Source organism: Teleopsis dalmanni, chromosome 1, assembly GCF_002237135.1.
Source record: "Teleopsis dalmanni isolate 2A chromosome 1, ASM223713v2, whole genome shotgun sequence".
In the NCBI taxonomy this organism is placed as follows: Eukaryota; Metazoa; Arthropoda; class Insecta; order Diptera; family Diopsidae; genus Teleopsis; species Teleopsis dalmanni.
The window spans coordinates 113,237,896-113,254,122 of record NC_051846.1 but is presented as its reverse complement, the minus strand read 5'-3'; the positions used below and the strand labels follow the sequence as shown (position 1 = coordinate 113,254,122).

General features: G+C 31.2%; 1 non-coding gene across 1 annotated transcript; it reads right to left on the bottom strand.

Moving 5' to 3' along the window:
* Window positions 1-5,296: 5,296 nt before the first annotated feature.
* On the bottom strand, window positions 5,297-5,369 carry Trnar-ucg. Its single transcript has one exon. It is a non-coding gene; the product is annotated as a tRNA-Arg (tRNA).
* Window positions 5,370-16,227: the final 10,858 nt, after the last annotated feature.

Sequence of the window (16,227 nt, the reverse complement as noted above, 5' to 3'; positions counted from 1 at the left end):
CATAAACTAACTGTAAGTATATGCAAAATTAAGTATATATATTTAAAATGATAATTGTAATTTTTGTTTTGTATTATGTAGATGCTACTGCGTCAAGAACGATTAATTGACCAATGTACTGCGAATGCAGTCATTCTAAGGCCAGGGTAAAATGCAGTAAACTGCTTTAATTGGAACAGTTTCTAATTCAATCTGAGGAGGATTTAATTCAGTTAAAACGAAGAAGTCACTGCCGTTGAAGTAGTTGTAAGTTAAATTACATATGTTTCTTACTTTCAATTTCAACTTATTAATATTTTCACATGTAACAATTTAACTAACTCATACATTTCTTTTCATCTATTACGTTATTTATAGACTGCATCAATGAGACACGTTATTAAAAAACAACCAATTACGCGAAAGATTTCGTGGAATTTTGGAGAAAGTATACTCATAAATTACAACTTTGATGGTACACAAGGTATATTGTACATAATTTACTTTAGCGTATACAATAACAGACTTTTGTATTTACAGATGCTAAGGACAGATGGTAAGCAGGAACAAGTGATCGGGTCGAGTCTGGAAATCTCTTCAAGTCTGTAGTAACAATTCCACAGAAAAATATTCTTTTATATAAATATGTAAATATGTTATGTTATATTGTTTTATGTAAATATTAATATTTTAATTTTATAAAACATAATATAAAATATAATTCATCCAAAAAAAGGTAAGCGAACATGTCAGCGCTGATATGTTGCATTATAAATTCGAAAAGGTAAGCGAACATGTCAGCGCTTGCCCGCAATGAGATGAACGTGTTAAAGTAATTAGGAGTTTCCCTTGAATAATCAGCGCAAGGCATTACCATTCAGCGCTGAAGCAATCGAATACCTCAGCGCTGAAAGTCCCACTGGGATTTATCTAAAAATAAAATCTGTACATAATATTTAGCGTAAATTTAATTATGTTTTAATGCTGTTTTTTTGGGAACTGATTTTTCATTTTGATTTTTCATTCTGATTTTGTCATTTTAGTATCTCTATATATATTGTTACGTTTACTCTAACGCTTCGTTCGATAACACTGGATCCTGATAAGTGAATAATATTAAACTTGTATTAATTATAACCGTTATTAATCTTCTGAAACATACACAACTTTATTGCTTAAAATAACCAACCACTGTATTCTCCTAAAATTAACCAACTATATTTAAAAACTTATTTACTATCTAACTGACATAATTCAAAATTATCTCAGTTAACTTAAATCGAATTGTATCTTCGCAACATTGCCCTCCACCTAAACTTGTTCGTCCCGAACAAGTGTCACCATATCTTCATGACAACGCGCCAACCATTCCAAATAAACTACTTTCATCTTATTCTCATTATTTGTTATATCCGAAACAAACAAGGCATCCCTGACATCAGCATTAAATTGACTACCCGTAACCAATACGTCATCTGTGGTATCCTCATGAAACAAGACATTTCCATCAATTGTCACGTTATCATCTGTGAGTTCGGCATCAACGTTTAACGGTATATCTTTATAAGACAACTTGTTCGCGACCAACAAGCCCTCTGCGATCTCCGCATATTTGATTTCCTGATTAATCCTGAACGGATGCACCAAAGTTCGTGCAAGTACGATATTATCGACTCCGACATTTTCCATGGCTTCTACAATCCAGCATCTGTTCGTCCTTTTATTCGCGTCTAGTGTTCCCCATACAATCGCTTCTGAATTTGCCGGTATTCTCTGTCGTCGATTCAATCGAACCTGTCTCACCCTATCGCAATGCTCACTGCCAGTATTCAATGGACATTCCATTACAGCGCTCCGTAGGATACGTTGTCCTAAGTCTAACGTAATTCCATGGGCAATCATAAAATCTACTTCAAATGGAATACCCTCAACATATATAACATATGGGGACTCTTGCTCGTCCAAGCAGATGTTAATTTCAACTGATTCCGCTATACCAAAGCCGATTAACACAAAATCATAACTATATAAACCGAAAAAGTCTTTCATCCTTTTCTTTCTTCTCTTTTTTCTGTTTCTTTTTTCCCTATTCATTATTTGAATCAGACTTCTTCTCCCTCTTATCTTCTTTCTTGTCTTCTCTCTAATCCTTCTTTCTTTTCTTCTATTTCGGCTATTTCTTTTTACCTCCTTTCTTGTCTTTTTTTTTGTCTTTCTTCCTGCCTTCCCTTCTGTCTTTCCTTTTACCTTCCTTCTTGTCTTTCTTCCTGCCTTCACTCCAGTTTCCATTTTCTGTACTTTTGCTGTAAAGCAACACATTATACCGGCAGCCTCGTACGTTAACGCACTGCCAACTGCGTAAGTTAGCTTTAGAAACATTACCACCTGCCGTCTGGTTTCTGGATCACGTATGCCATCAATAAAAACACCAATTTTATTTTTTTTAATGAAGTCACTAGAACTGCCAATATACGCTAAATTGCATAAACGTTCGATATCCGCGGAATATTCCTGAAGACTCTCGCCAACCCGTTGTACTCTTACCTTCAGTTCTACTCTGCATAGCGGTGACATAAAATCGCTGCCATACCTACGCTTTAATAAGCCAATTAACTCATAGTAATTCCTACGTGCCTTATCAGGAATCCGTTTTAGCACCTCTACCGCGCTGCCCTTTAATGCCACAATCAGCGCTGCCGTTTTCTCATCTTCACCCCAACGATTTGCAACAGCAGTAGTCTTGAACTGTAACTGGAAAACTTCAAACATCGCGGTTCCACCAAACACCGGTGGTTTTAATTTTACTTCCCCAGTCTGGCGAACACTCGCTAACGAATGACGATTCGACGACAAATCATCCAATCGATTTTCTAACTGGTACACCTCATTAAACACTTGAATATTCTGGTTTGTTTCATCAACCCTTTTCGACAACTTTTCTTGCGCCTCTGCTGTTATCCCGGCAAGTTGCCACAACTCTTGTTTTAAATCTTTGAATTCACAGAAAATCTGCTCTGCGTTTTTCTTAAGCTCAGTGGAAGTCTGCTCTGCATGTTCCTTCATCTGCTGCATCATCTTCATCATAAGCTCCATCATTTCACTATTACCCACCTGTTTAACTTCTCCCGCTACAATTATCTCTTCAGGGAATACTTCCACTTCCGCATTTATACCGCTCGCCTCTAAAGCCTCACGCAGCCTTACTTGCAACTCCGTCTTAACACCACCTGTGCTAAGCCCCAGCTTCTCCAGTTGCCACTTTAATTGCAATACGGTTAACTGTCCAAGCTTAACCATTTTATTTATCAGGATCCCACTTCTGACACCAATGTTACGTTTATTCTAACGCTTCGTTCGATAACACTGGATCCTGATAAGTGAATAATATTAAACTTGTATTAATTATAACCGTTATTAATCTTCTGAAACATACACAACTTTATTGCTTAAAATAACCAACCACTGTATTCTCCTAAAATTAACCAACTATATTTAAAAACTTATTTACTATCTAACTGACATAATTCAAAATTATCTCAGTTAACTTAAATCGAATTGTATCTTCGCAACAATATCTATCTGAATTATCCACGGTAATGAGTAGCGTTAGTATTGCGAAAGAAGACGTTTATTACATTAACACTTATATATGTATGTATGTATGTATGTATGTATATGTCAATTAGGAGAAACCCAGTAGAAAACGGATCGATCCGTCATCGAAGACGTCTTCAAGACATGGATACATACATGAAGACCGATCGATCCAAATGTATGACGGTCTTCGAAGACACTTTCATACAAATTAGCCAAATGTCTTCAATGAATTTTTGTGTACATGTCTCGAAGACCGTCTCGAAGACCATGTCTTGCATAACGGACGCATTCGACAGAAAGTTGTGCGCTCTTAGTGCAGTGCTCATATAATTTTTTCACCCTTTTTTTTATTTCTACTCTTTTATTGCACTCTTTAAATTTTAAATGAATTTAAATTTTCTCTTTAAATAAGTAGAAAGAAATTGTTGTATTTTGTACTTTTATTTATTTTATATAATAATTTCTTAAATTACATTCAAAATTAAAAGTTTTAAAAATAAATTATAAATTTTATTATAAATTATTATAAATTTTATTAAGATATTAATAATAAACTAGTAAAAACTAGTAAACATAATGAAAATTAATTTAAATAATTAACTTAATATAACTTAGCATATCTAAAATTAACTAAAACTAATATAAAATAATTTATAGCATTTCGCTATCATCAATTGTTGAAGTTTTATATGTTTTCAAAAGCGTTGAAGAGGATTTTGGTACAATTAAACCTTCTGATCTTAAGAGTTCTAAAATATCATTACCACAACGCCTGTTAATCCTGTGTCTTTTAAATATAACAGCTAATTTTTCACAAGTGTTTTTAGTTTTTTTATTTTCAACATCCTTTGTTTCGTTTCTTAAACAACTTTCACTGGAATTATTGTCTTCAATATTAATATCAATATATTTTCCAGGAACTAAGTCAATATTTCATTTGTTTTGATTTAATTTCTTTTTTTTAATATTTCATAGTTTAATGATTTTGTTTCTTTATTCATTTTGATTTTTTTAATATTTATTTCACAAATGTTTATTTACTACACTTCAAAATTATTGCGTCACTTCATTTATAAAACATAGCGTCATCTGAGGCAAAATTCAAATACGTTGCTATGAACACTAAAAATGAGAGAGAAAGCAAAGAAAGAGTATTTATATTCATGTTTTGAGCAATTGTTTTTCAAATTTGCTTGAACATGCGGACGCGGTATCAAAGACCGTCTTGAAGACAATGTCTTCGAAGACCACTTTTTCTACTGGGAAACGTTAAAATACTCTTATCTTTTCTCGTTTCTTGTTTGCTTTAGAATAATTTATAGGTTTTATTTGTGCTTTTAATATTAATAAAGTTATAATAAGCAATATTATATGAAGTTCTCTTTCGTCTATATAAATAAATTAAATAACTACTTTATTTAGATAGATATATTATATGAAAAAATGATGTTAAAATGATGACATCATAAACCAGCAAAAATAAACCAGCAAGTGATTGCGTCAATATAAAAAACAAGCTGCAAACATACATATGTGAGTAGTCTCACGTACAAAATGAATTCAGACCGTAAACATTGTCATGTTACAAGAATACTGGATTTACGCGCTATTTCAAAGCAACTTGTTGATAAAAATTACAATTTAATTAAATTATGAGCAGTTTCATTTAAAACAAAAAATGTAAAAATGTATATAAATGCATTTAAAAAAAAGTAGCGTTCGACCGTGACAGGACTCGAACCTGCAATCTTCGGATCCGAAGTCCGACGCCTTATCCATTAGGCCACACGGTCATTTGCTGCTCTTTGCCAAACATTTAATATTAAATATTTCTGATATAAATATCAACAAAAGTTTTGTTTAATTTAGTTTTTTAATGCTTGGTAATGTTTTGATCATTTTGAGTTCCATTTCTATTAAGATGAGTTCTTTAATTAAAGGCATTCTATGAACTTTTCGAAATAAAAATAGTTGTGTTTATTTATTTATATTATTCACTCTTATAAAATAATTACTATTGTTTGAAGATTTTAAGATAGTTTTAAGTTTGTATTTTTATGGTAATTTGGAAAACAAATATTTTGTTTGAGATGCAATAATAAAGTGTATTACTCTCAATGCTTATCTGATGCACTGCGTTATCGACCAGTGAAATCGAGATACCTCTAAACTTTAATGAAAAAACAAAAATCAAAAATTTCAACACCTTCCACCTTTGATCACTTCAATTTGTTTAAGGATGAATCATCAATTCTTTCTTCTAAAATTCTGTCAAGGGTAAAATAGATTGAAAGCCACTTTGTTTCACTATTCTCAACTATTCTCCCCAGTCATTCACTTGTTAAAACCTGATAATTATTGTTTCTTATGGAAGATTTTCAATCAATTATTGGTTTCAGGTATTAAAAACTTTAAATTCCTTGGAAGTTTTTCTGTGCTTTTTGACTTTCAGCATTGAGTAAAAATATTATAGGCACGGGAGGGCGGAGTGAAGATTTTACTTCTTTCTGCGCTGCTGCTAGATCGGTCGCGCTTATGCTTGTTCTTTCTAAAAATTTTACTATTGATGAATGAAGGACAAAAATGAAAACAAAAAACAGATTTGATTGTTTACGAAGGCAGGCAGTACAAGAAAAGAGTCAAACTAGTTTTTGGTGTAATTATTTGTTTTTACAATTAATGCTTGGCACCAGCAAGCAGCACGTAAAATTGCATGCATTTAATATCACTTCATAATGCAAATAAGAGAAACATCCCTACTTGTTTGGAAGTTTACTGAGCTACATATATATATGTATGTGTATAAATGTATATTTATAAACATATGTACTTTTATTTGGAAGAATATTAATACTTTCTGATCTTATTTTAGGAACATTTGAAGCAAATGCAACCAATTTCAATTTTTTGTTTTAATCAGGTATAATAATAGTTATATGTATGTTATATTAGTATTAGCTAAAATAAGATAATTGTATGTAATTGACCATGTGCGAGTTCAAGTAATTGATGGTAAATTGAGGAAAATGATAAATTATGTCCGTATGGCAGCGAATGTTGGTATTTACCAGAATTTCGAGTATGGTAAATTAGGTAAATTTGATATTACCATTGGCAACATTTTATAAGATGTATAATAAAAAAATAAATAAATTTGAAAACTTTTAACATAAGTGCATTGCAAAAAACCCTAAGAAATTTCAGTTTACTTTACCATAATTTACCGAGTTGGTTTATTGGGGCCTGCAGACTTCATCGAATTGAATTGCTGGGCTTTATTCTGCTTATATTACTTCGTAAGCAATTCCTTTGTATGGTAGAGAAAATGAAATCGACTAAGGCATAAATTGTTATATGACCTTATATTACAAATTTGCCCTAATACAGGCTTAATAACATTTATTTATAATTTATTTATTACCATAACTACTTACTTTATTTATTTATTTTGTTCAAAATACATAGTTTAAGTGAATTAATTTTAAGATAGTTATTAATAAACATGTGTTAATAAATATGTATAAAAATGTAAATATTAATATTTATTACGTAGAAACTTTCGCTATTTTTTATGGTTATTCACGGGATATTGATCAATTTATAATTTTTTGTGTTAATATACATTAATATTTTAAACAAAGCAATTTATACATATAAACAATAAAAAATAATATATCATATACATATATATCTAATAACGGCAAGAACTAACAATGTGTTCTTTTATTGGTGGTGGTATTCCTCTATTCCTGAGCGTTGTTTGTTGTCGTTTTGTCATTGGGCGTTGTTGTGGTAGGATTTTAGGCAGGTTTAGGAGTATTTTAGGAAAATCTTCTGCAGGTTGTTTTCTTTCTTCTTTTCCATTCTATTTTCCAATTATTTATGTGTGATAATATATATCTTTATCATTTATATGCAAAAAATCTTTTTGTCGAAAATATTAATGTATATTAATATAAAAAATTAAAGTTCTTCAAATTCTTGAGGACGATTATAAATTATAGTCGAAATAGAGAACAAATAATAAAAAAAAACTTTGAAATAGTAAAAAAAATCTCTTTTCTATATTATTTTTTTTAAACAAAATTTCTTCGTTAACATGGACTAGGCCTCCTGGTGACACCATGTAAAAAAAACGCGCGATGCATTATACCTCAAAGGTGGTCTGGAAATTAGTACGCAACTAGTAACATGAAAATTGTCACTTCTATTTAATTAACGATAACCTTTCACGTATGTCGATCTAGTAACTATAAATGATTATGAAGTTATTTAAATAAATCTCCATTTCTCGGCAATTATCCGCTTGCAAGAGCTAATAGTCGATACACTTGTACCCCTTGTACTGATATTCCGTTTATACTTATTCAGTATCTTTTAAGTGCATATATATGTAAAATAGCGTTAACTATTCAAACTGCCATATAAACTGAAGGTTTAATCTTAAATCGATTTCTATATAATTTTATTGTAATACATTTGGCAAAGCTAAATCATACTATTTTTAAAAAATGTTTTACGAATTATTGGTAATTATTTTATATACATATGTGTTCTTATGATTGTATTACTTCTTAAGATTTAATATAAATATTATGTAAATGCGATAAAATTGGAAATCCATACTTAATAACGATTAATTACGAAAACAATTATAATTCTTTCTTCAAATGCCATCATAATGAAAAATTGTTTCAATGCTGCAAATAAAATTTTGATATCTCTTGCCGCCGAAATTACATACAAAAATATCAATGTCCATATGTTCATATTTAAACACAAAGCAAGTAGGCATGAATGAATATAAAATAGCGAATAATTCTTTTTACTACTTACATTATAATTCAAGGAAGCAATAACAACACCTCAAAGAGCTAAAGGAGAAAAAAACACAAAAAAAAGAAATATAAAAATTTCTCGAACCTATGAAGCAGAGCAAACTGAAATGACGTTTTCCAATAAGTTGGCGTAGGATACAAAGAAAATATAATTTCCAATTTTTTTATGGCATTGCATTTTGTACTTTTAGCCATATATCATTATTTGTATTGAAATAGCAAGAAAACTTAATCTGCTTACCAAGTATTTAATAAATATTTGCCATAATTACAAAAAAGTTTATGAACACCACATCGACTATTTCAATTTTTGTGGAGTAATTTGTTAAAGGTTAAGAGTATTATTTAGGATCTTAACATAACTGTTATTAATTGTTTAAACATTTATACATATTTTTTAAATAATCTGAACACTTTCTTTAATTTTTTTATTTTTTGTAATTACTTCTCCATTTTTGAATTACGGGACTACAATTCTGTTTACGGTTTTAATGCGCAAAGCTAGGTTAATCCACTAAAGAGATCAGTGACGATTGCTCTAAGGTGCGGAGGTGTGCGGTGAACACCCTAACATAATTTGCAAAATGTCAAATAACATAGGTATATAAATTTATTAGGTATCTTCACATCAAGAATTATTAATAATTATTACATTTCCATATACATATATATTTTTAAAGTTTTAGCAAAAACAATTAAATATAATTGTCTATGAAAACTTAGTCAATTTGCTTCTGTTAGCTGCTATACTTGTTAGTTGTGCTCATATATTTACAGCTCAAATCACAGAACATTTCTATTTTATTTCGTCTTTCCCCTTTGTGTGCAAAGAAGTTGGCCGCACATTCATATTTTGCATATGAACAAAATAATGTGCGTGTACTCCCGTTCATAATATCAGAAATAGAGATTTATATAGTGGGAATTGTACGAGAGTAATTTTCTGTTCTACTCGAATATCAACTGCATGCATACGAATCCAACATGATGATTTGCCAAAGTGGTTGCATGAGCGGCTGAAGTTTGCAGCACATCTCACCATACATTTCTATCACATTACGTCTCTCCCCTTTTAACAGCAGCACCCACGAATTTCTGTTCTTATTGTGCGGGGTACTTGTCCGCACATTTATACGTTGCAAGCGGGTTCGATTTTGTTTGATCACTGCACAAACATGTATGTTTCTAAATACAAACTCTTTTGTTTGAAAAAATTTGGTTTGATGTTACGAGAATTATGTGAAAAGTTTTGTTTCTTCCATATCCAGTGGCGTAACTACAGGGAAGCAACTGGAAGCAACGCTTTCGGGCCCCCGAATTTAGGGGGCCCCACTATAAATTTTTTTATTCATTGTATTTATTTTTAATAAATTCTCAAAAGTGGGACGAAACGTTTTTTGTTGGGACGAATAACTTCATATTGCATTTTATAAAAGATACGTAAATTTTAAATTTAAAGTACATAATATGTATGTACTTCAAATAAAATATTAAACCTATTTATAAAATAAAAAAGTTTTTCTAAGAAAAATATGTGTCTTAATCGAGAGACTTATATGGAAGCTATATTTAGATTTAAACCCATTTGAAAATAATTTTGTACGTTGTCTTTTGCAAATATCAGTACTGTATACACCAAATTCCATTTGAATACCTTTATTAAAAACGGAGAAACCTCATATCCGATTGTTAAGTTTATATCACAGCTACAAGAAATAGACGTCCAATTTCAATCAAATCAAATGGTGAAAAGGGTCGGCTCCCGAAAAGTATGTGTGTAAAGTTTCATTCGAAGAGTTCAAAAGCTGAGAGAGTAGTTTGAACTGAAAAAGTATATATATATTGTACTGATATATACTTAATGGTATTTCCGAAGTTTCCTTTAATGCGTTACGAAAATCTTGACAAACCTTATATATCCTTTTCACATTTTTTCGTGTAAAGAGTATAAAAAGAGGGGCCCCTTAGTATGTTGGTAGGGGCCCCTTAGTTAGAATTTGCTTACAGGCCTAAAAAATGTAGTTACGCCACTGTTCCATATTGATATAATATTAAACTTGTATATAAATTATTAATTTAATTTGTTTAATATGTTATTTTGTTAATGAATGGTTAATATAATATTGCGAATATATTGTTGCCTAATATAATATAGTTATTATTAATAAAACATCTCATATATTTTATTTTAAGTGGTACATGTAAAAAAAACATTAAAGAAGAGCCGCACACCCTTCCAGATAGGGCACGCGTCGTCACTGAAAGAGATCAGTATTTCTATTCCGATTTTATTGTTTAGAAAATTTTTAGCAATACAATTTGCATATTCCCTAATAAATTATGCGCTTCTACACTTTTTTGGGACTTATATTGATTGGTTGTCACAATTTTTTTACATGTAATATAATTATTATTATTATTTTTTTTTTTTATTGTTATTTTATTTGCTTCAGTCTTTCTAGGAATATAGTGCCATAATTTTGGTAAAAAAATGTGGAGTGGCAACTCTAAAATATTTCTTCAGCTCAAAGTACTGTGATACTTTGAGCTGTTTTTTTGCAGAATTGCAACGAAACTTCGCAAAAACATTGTGCATTGAATGTTATAAAAAAACAATAAAATATGTTTCCAATAAATTTATTTTTTTGGAAAATATTTTCAAAGTTTTTTGTAGTGCCTGCTTGTAGACTTATGACTTTGACTGTATGTTCGACCAATAGTAACACATGTATGTATAGGCGACGTCACACGTGAATGCGCTAATCACAAGAGCTTTAAAGTGTTCTCTTTAAATTAACACTCCAAACACTTCTTAACACTCCAAATGTTCGTAAAAGCTCAAGCTACTTGAAGCCATTGGAGAAACTTGAGTAGCAAGTCTATGTCGAATTTCATTTTGTTTTAGGCAAATATGTCCAACGAAAACACTAACCACAAGTCCAAGAATGGTTGTGTTGGCACACTACGCATAATAAATAATTTTTTTAAAAATTCTTACAAACTATCGAGACTATTGCCTTCCGATTTTTATTTACTTCTGAAGAGCTACTTCAAAGATAGATACTTCTTTGTACAATACCAAAACGACACATCCCACATGATAAAAATAGAAGCCGGTGTCCCACAAGGGACTGTATTAGGTCCGATTCTGTATTTACTATAGATTGCAGACATTTCTAAGCCAAAAAGTGGAGAAATACTAATTGTAACGTTTGCTGACGATACTAGATTTTTATCAAAACACCATGATATCACAAAAGCAACTGCAAATCTTCAAAATCATCTTAACGAAGAGACGCATTGGCGTCCTGGGGGACTAAGATAAACGCCGAAAAAACTGTCCAAGTTATTTTCAACAACAAGGAATGAAAATTGTAAATATTGATATACCACTCTGCAAGAAAGCCATGCTAATACCTGGGCCTGCTATTAGACCGAAAGTTGACTTGGAAGGAGCACATAATACTGAAGAAAAAGGAAGCACATCGAAGATTTGCAGATTTATATTGGCCTCTTGGTAAAAATTCCAGTCTGTCAATTGATAACAAACTACTAATTTATAAAACTGTTATTGTATCGATTTGGAAATGTGGAATTGAAATATGGGGAACCACCTGTAAGACAAATTTAAATACGATCCAGAGGCTGCAATCAAAAATCCTGCGAACAATAGTAGATGCTAGATGGTACATCACAAACGACGATATTTACAAAGACCTGAAAATCCCTGTTATACATGAAACAATTTAAAAAAGCAGTGCTAAGTATAGGTATATCTAAATTGCTGCAGTACACAAATTTAGAAATGAGATTTCCTGCCTTGGAACCAGGGTAAAAAAAATGTTTAATACGTACACTTCCAACCTCATCTACATTTTTATCAAATTAAATTAATTTTCATGAGATTAGCAGCTACTGCATTGTAAGTGAGCAAGACCTATAAGTTATTTATTAAATCGATCTTAAGAACCATTGAGTGAATTTTTATGATTCAATCATTTTAAATTGTTGTGGCCTCCATAGCGCTCATTTCAACTGCGTTGCGTTAAATGCCATTTAATTATTATTGAAAACTTTTATTCTGACGTCACGAGTTAGTATTAGTTGAATAGTAATAATATACATAATGCATAAAGCCAATCAAATGGAATATATAAAATAAGATTGGGTTTATTTGGGCCAAGGCAATTGCTCATATTGTGTTCTAAACGGTTGACTTTCGGTAGCATTTTAAAGGACACGGGCACGTGTTGACATTTTATGTAGCAAAACAAACAAACTATGGCCTATAATTGGAGGAGTTGAAATGATGGCACGTGCTGACGTTCAGAAACAAAAGCTTGAGCAAAGCACGCACCAGCCTGAGTTGAGCTGCGAAATAGCCCTCCTTCAGATGAGTATCGCGAAGCTTCCTAATTTTGCACTGCAGGATACTGGCGAAAAAGGAGTTGCTCTTAATTTCCCCTGTATTGTTAGCAGGTGGGTGCACTTCGGAGCAGTGAGCAGAACACAATGCGATCTAATAAAATAAATGTTTTTTACTGTTGTTTTGGATTTAGTATTTTTTATTAATTTAGTTTTTATTGTTCAATTAAGTGCTGCTTCTGGTAGGTGGCCGCCCACTGAATTTAGCAATTTATTATGTGGCATATATCGTTCGAGCTGTAGTTACAACAAAGGCAACAATTTCAAATAATTCGGATTGGGATATGGAGTATAGAAAAAATCAAAGACAACCAATTTAGTCGTTGTTATGTTACTTAATTGAATTTATTACACAATACAATAGTTTACATAATATTATATTTGCAGTTTTCGAAACACTTCCTTTGTGAATTAAAACTCAATTATTTTTTCAAAGGAAGGATTACGTTACCTGAAATAAAAAATTTTTACTCATCAGGCGTAACCACGCAGGTATCAGTAATGGTACTTGTAAATATTTATATAGAATTTTTTATAGTTCCTTGATTGTAAAAGTAGAGACAATTGTAACACTGCCTTTATTAAGTTGTTCCAATATTTTAGAATAGATATGCAATGCATTCAATAGATAGTACGTCAAAAAACTAGTGTATTTTATTATATCGATAGCATATTTATCTGTAGGACCATATTTTGGAAAAGAAGATTGCGTACAATTTGAAATATATCATATTAAGGCCTTTATGGGATAGGAACTGAGCATTAAAAACAAAATATTAGTTATTGTTTGCGATAAGATCAAGTCTGCTCTATGGTTGCGCCACGTTTAGTAAAGCGATGGGTTCAATTATGAAAATATTGTTTTGACAGGATTTCTAAAATATTCATGGTATGTAAGAAACTGTGGGGGCCATAAAGACTTAAGGATCGAAAGCTCAAAACAGTGTATAAAGGGAAGACTCTTGGAAATATTTTCAACAATTGAAATTTATTCGAATCTGGTACTAAGTAGACTGAAAACAAGTAACTTCGGTATCTCTGGTACACATGCGGGTAGATAAGTCTTCTATTACATTTGGCAAATATCGAACTTGATCCGTGAAGTTAAATATAAATGCCGATATAGTAAGTGCAGTGATTCAAAAATGTAATTACCTACATAAAGAAGTGTAATACCTGCAACCTTCTGAAGCTGTTTCTGTTGAACAGTAGTTTCTTGTTTCTTGTTTTTAAACTCATTTACAACCTTCTTGGACAGGAAGGCAGGAGAAGACCTTTTTCTTTTTACTCAAAAAGATTTGCTTTATCTTTTTTAGGCTTTTTTGATAAAATATAAATAGTGTAAAATGTCTTTTTGGGTTAATATTTATTAATTTGTTCTCAATTCGCTTTTTTTTTAGTACACACCGATGGAAATTATTCTGTAATATGTTAATAAGCAAGGAATAAGAATAATTTGAATGAATGGTAACCAAATAGATATAATATGAGAATAGTTTATTTTATTTTATGTAACTCTTTTCAGATAATCGATATTGGACTTAAAACTTAAATAGAATTTATGTGCGCCAGCATAAATTATGCAGTGCACACAAATGACATTTGAATGTTTTATATAATTTTAGCAATTTTAATTTTATTCAGTAAAAAAGGTTTCCGAAATGGTTTTTAATAGTAACAACGATATTTTTTTACTAGTAATAATTTTGATCTAAGAATATCATTACATTTTCAATAATTAGTAAAAAAACGATGGCAATCAGTGCTAGTCAGTATCTATTAAGAGTGAGGAAAATATTAGCATTCTTAATTCATAAATACCTTGTCAGGTATTCTTATAAATATAAAAAGTGTATGGAATGGATGAGGATACTGACCTGACAACCCAACAATAGAAAAAATGTTTTTAGAAATTGCAACAAAATTAAAAAAAATAGACCTGTCACATAGAAACTTACATATAAAATAGGTTTCTTTAGTTTCTGCAGTGAAAAGAAGTGGTCATCAGAATGGGAGTAAGCTTGAATATCTGATTTTATTTGTGATTTAATCTTACCAGGACAAAGCGTTAATGTTATCTACAAGTTTTTAAACTCTGTTCTCCAGCTACTACACTCAGCCTCAGTTACTAGGGAGGCTGTGAAAAGCAATCAAGTAGTCTTTGAACCCGATTTGACAGCTTACTATGAGTTTGAAATTCCGTTTTAATGACCTTCGAACGTTGATGGGATTTTTACCAATAATCGAGGAATTCCAAAATTTTTTTATTACTTCGCTTGTGACAAAGTATGACAAACGAATAGTTAGTTGATTTTCGATCTGTATTCTACCATATAATAATTTCAAGGCAAATAACTATTTTCACTGAAATAAATTGACGCCATCCTTTATGTACCATCTTTACTTATGTGGGTAGAGTCAAACTTATTGTTTAATTTCTAGGCTCACTATTTCTAGCCAACTTTCCAAGCTTTTTCTCAAAAACAGCTGTGTTGCACTACACATTCCGCCAGTCCATATGTGGAGGTGTAGTATAGACCAGCAAATCGAAGATTTTTTATTTTAACTATTTTGTGGAAATTTCTGAATTTTATGTTATTGAAGCAAAAATTTCATCAATTATGTACGTATATTGATTGTGGCACTGTGAGTATTAATATTACGCTATTAATCAGTAGACCTGTATCTGTACCCGCATAAAAATACCATGAATCTAGTGGTATCGCCAATACCACTAAAATGCTTAAAACAATTGCCGACTATAGGCAAAATTATAATAGGCCAATGCAAACAATAGCAGACAAAGGAGCGAAAGTGAAAGGGAGATTGTGATAAGAAAGAAAATAAAGAGTGCTTACATTCTATTACTATTCCAAAATTTAAAATTGAGCAATTATATGAATTGTGTAAAAAATCACCTACAAATTAATTATATTAAAATAATTTTTGTGGGGGTTTATTTTTTTCGATGCTTTCCTTGCTTCTTTTAGCTATTCTTCAATTACTGATAAGGGTCTTTTTGTTTGTCCGATGTACAAAAGTTGCAGGAGCCGCTGTTGATCTTGTGTACTCCGCATTTTTCTAAGGCGATTCTTCTTTGTAATGTTAGCATTCTGTGTATCATGTGGTGGAAGGCTACCATTTTGTGTTGGAACGAATGGTTTGAATTGTTGGGTATGAAAGGTTTAGTATTTGTTGGCTTCCTGTAGATACTGAATTCGAAAGTGCTATTTTTGTGTTGCATGGGTAGGTCTAAGAATGGTAGACAGCCGTTGTTTTCTCGTTCGTGTGTGAATTCAATGTTTCTGTGTACATTATTGAGATTTTCTAAAGTTTTTTGCAGTCTATGTGTCTTTACGATTATGAATACATCATCTACATATCTGAA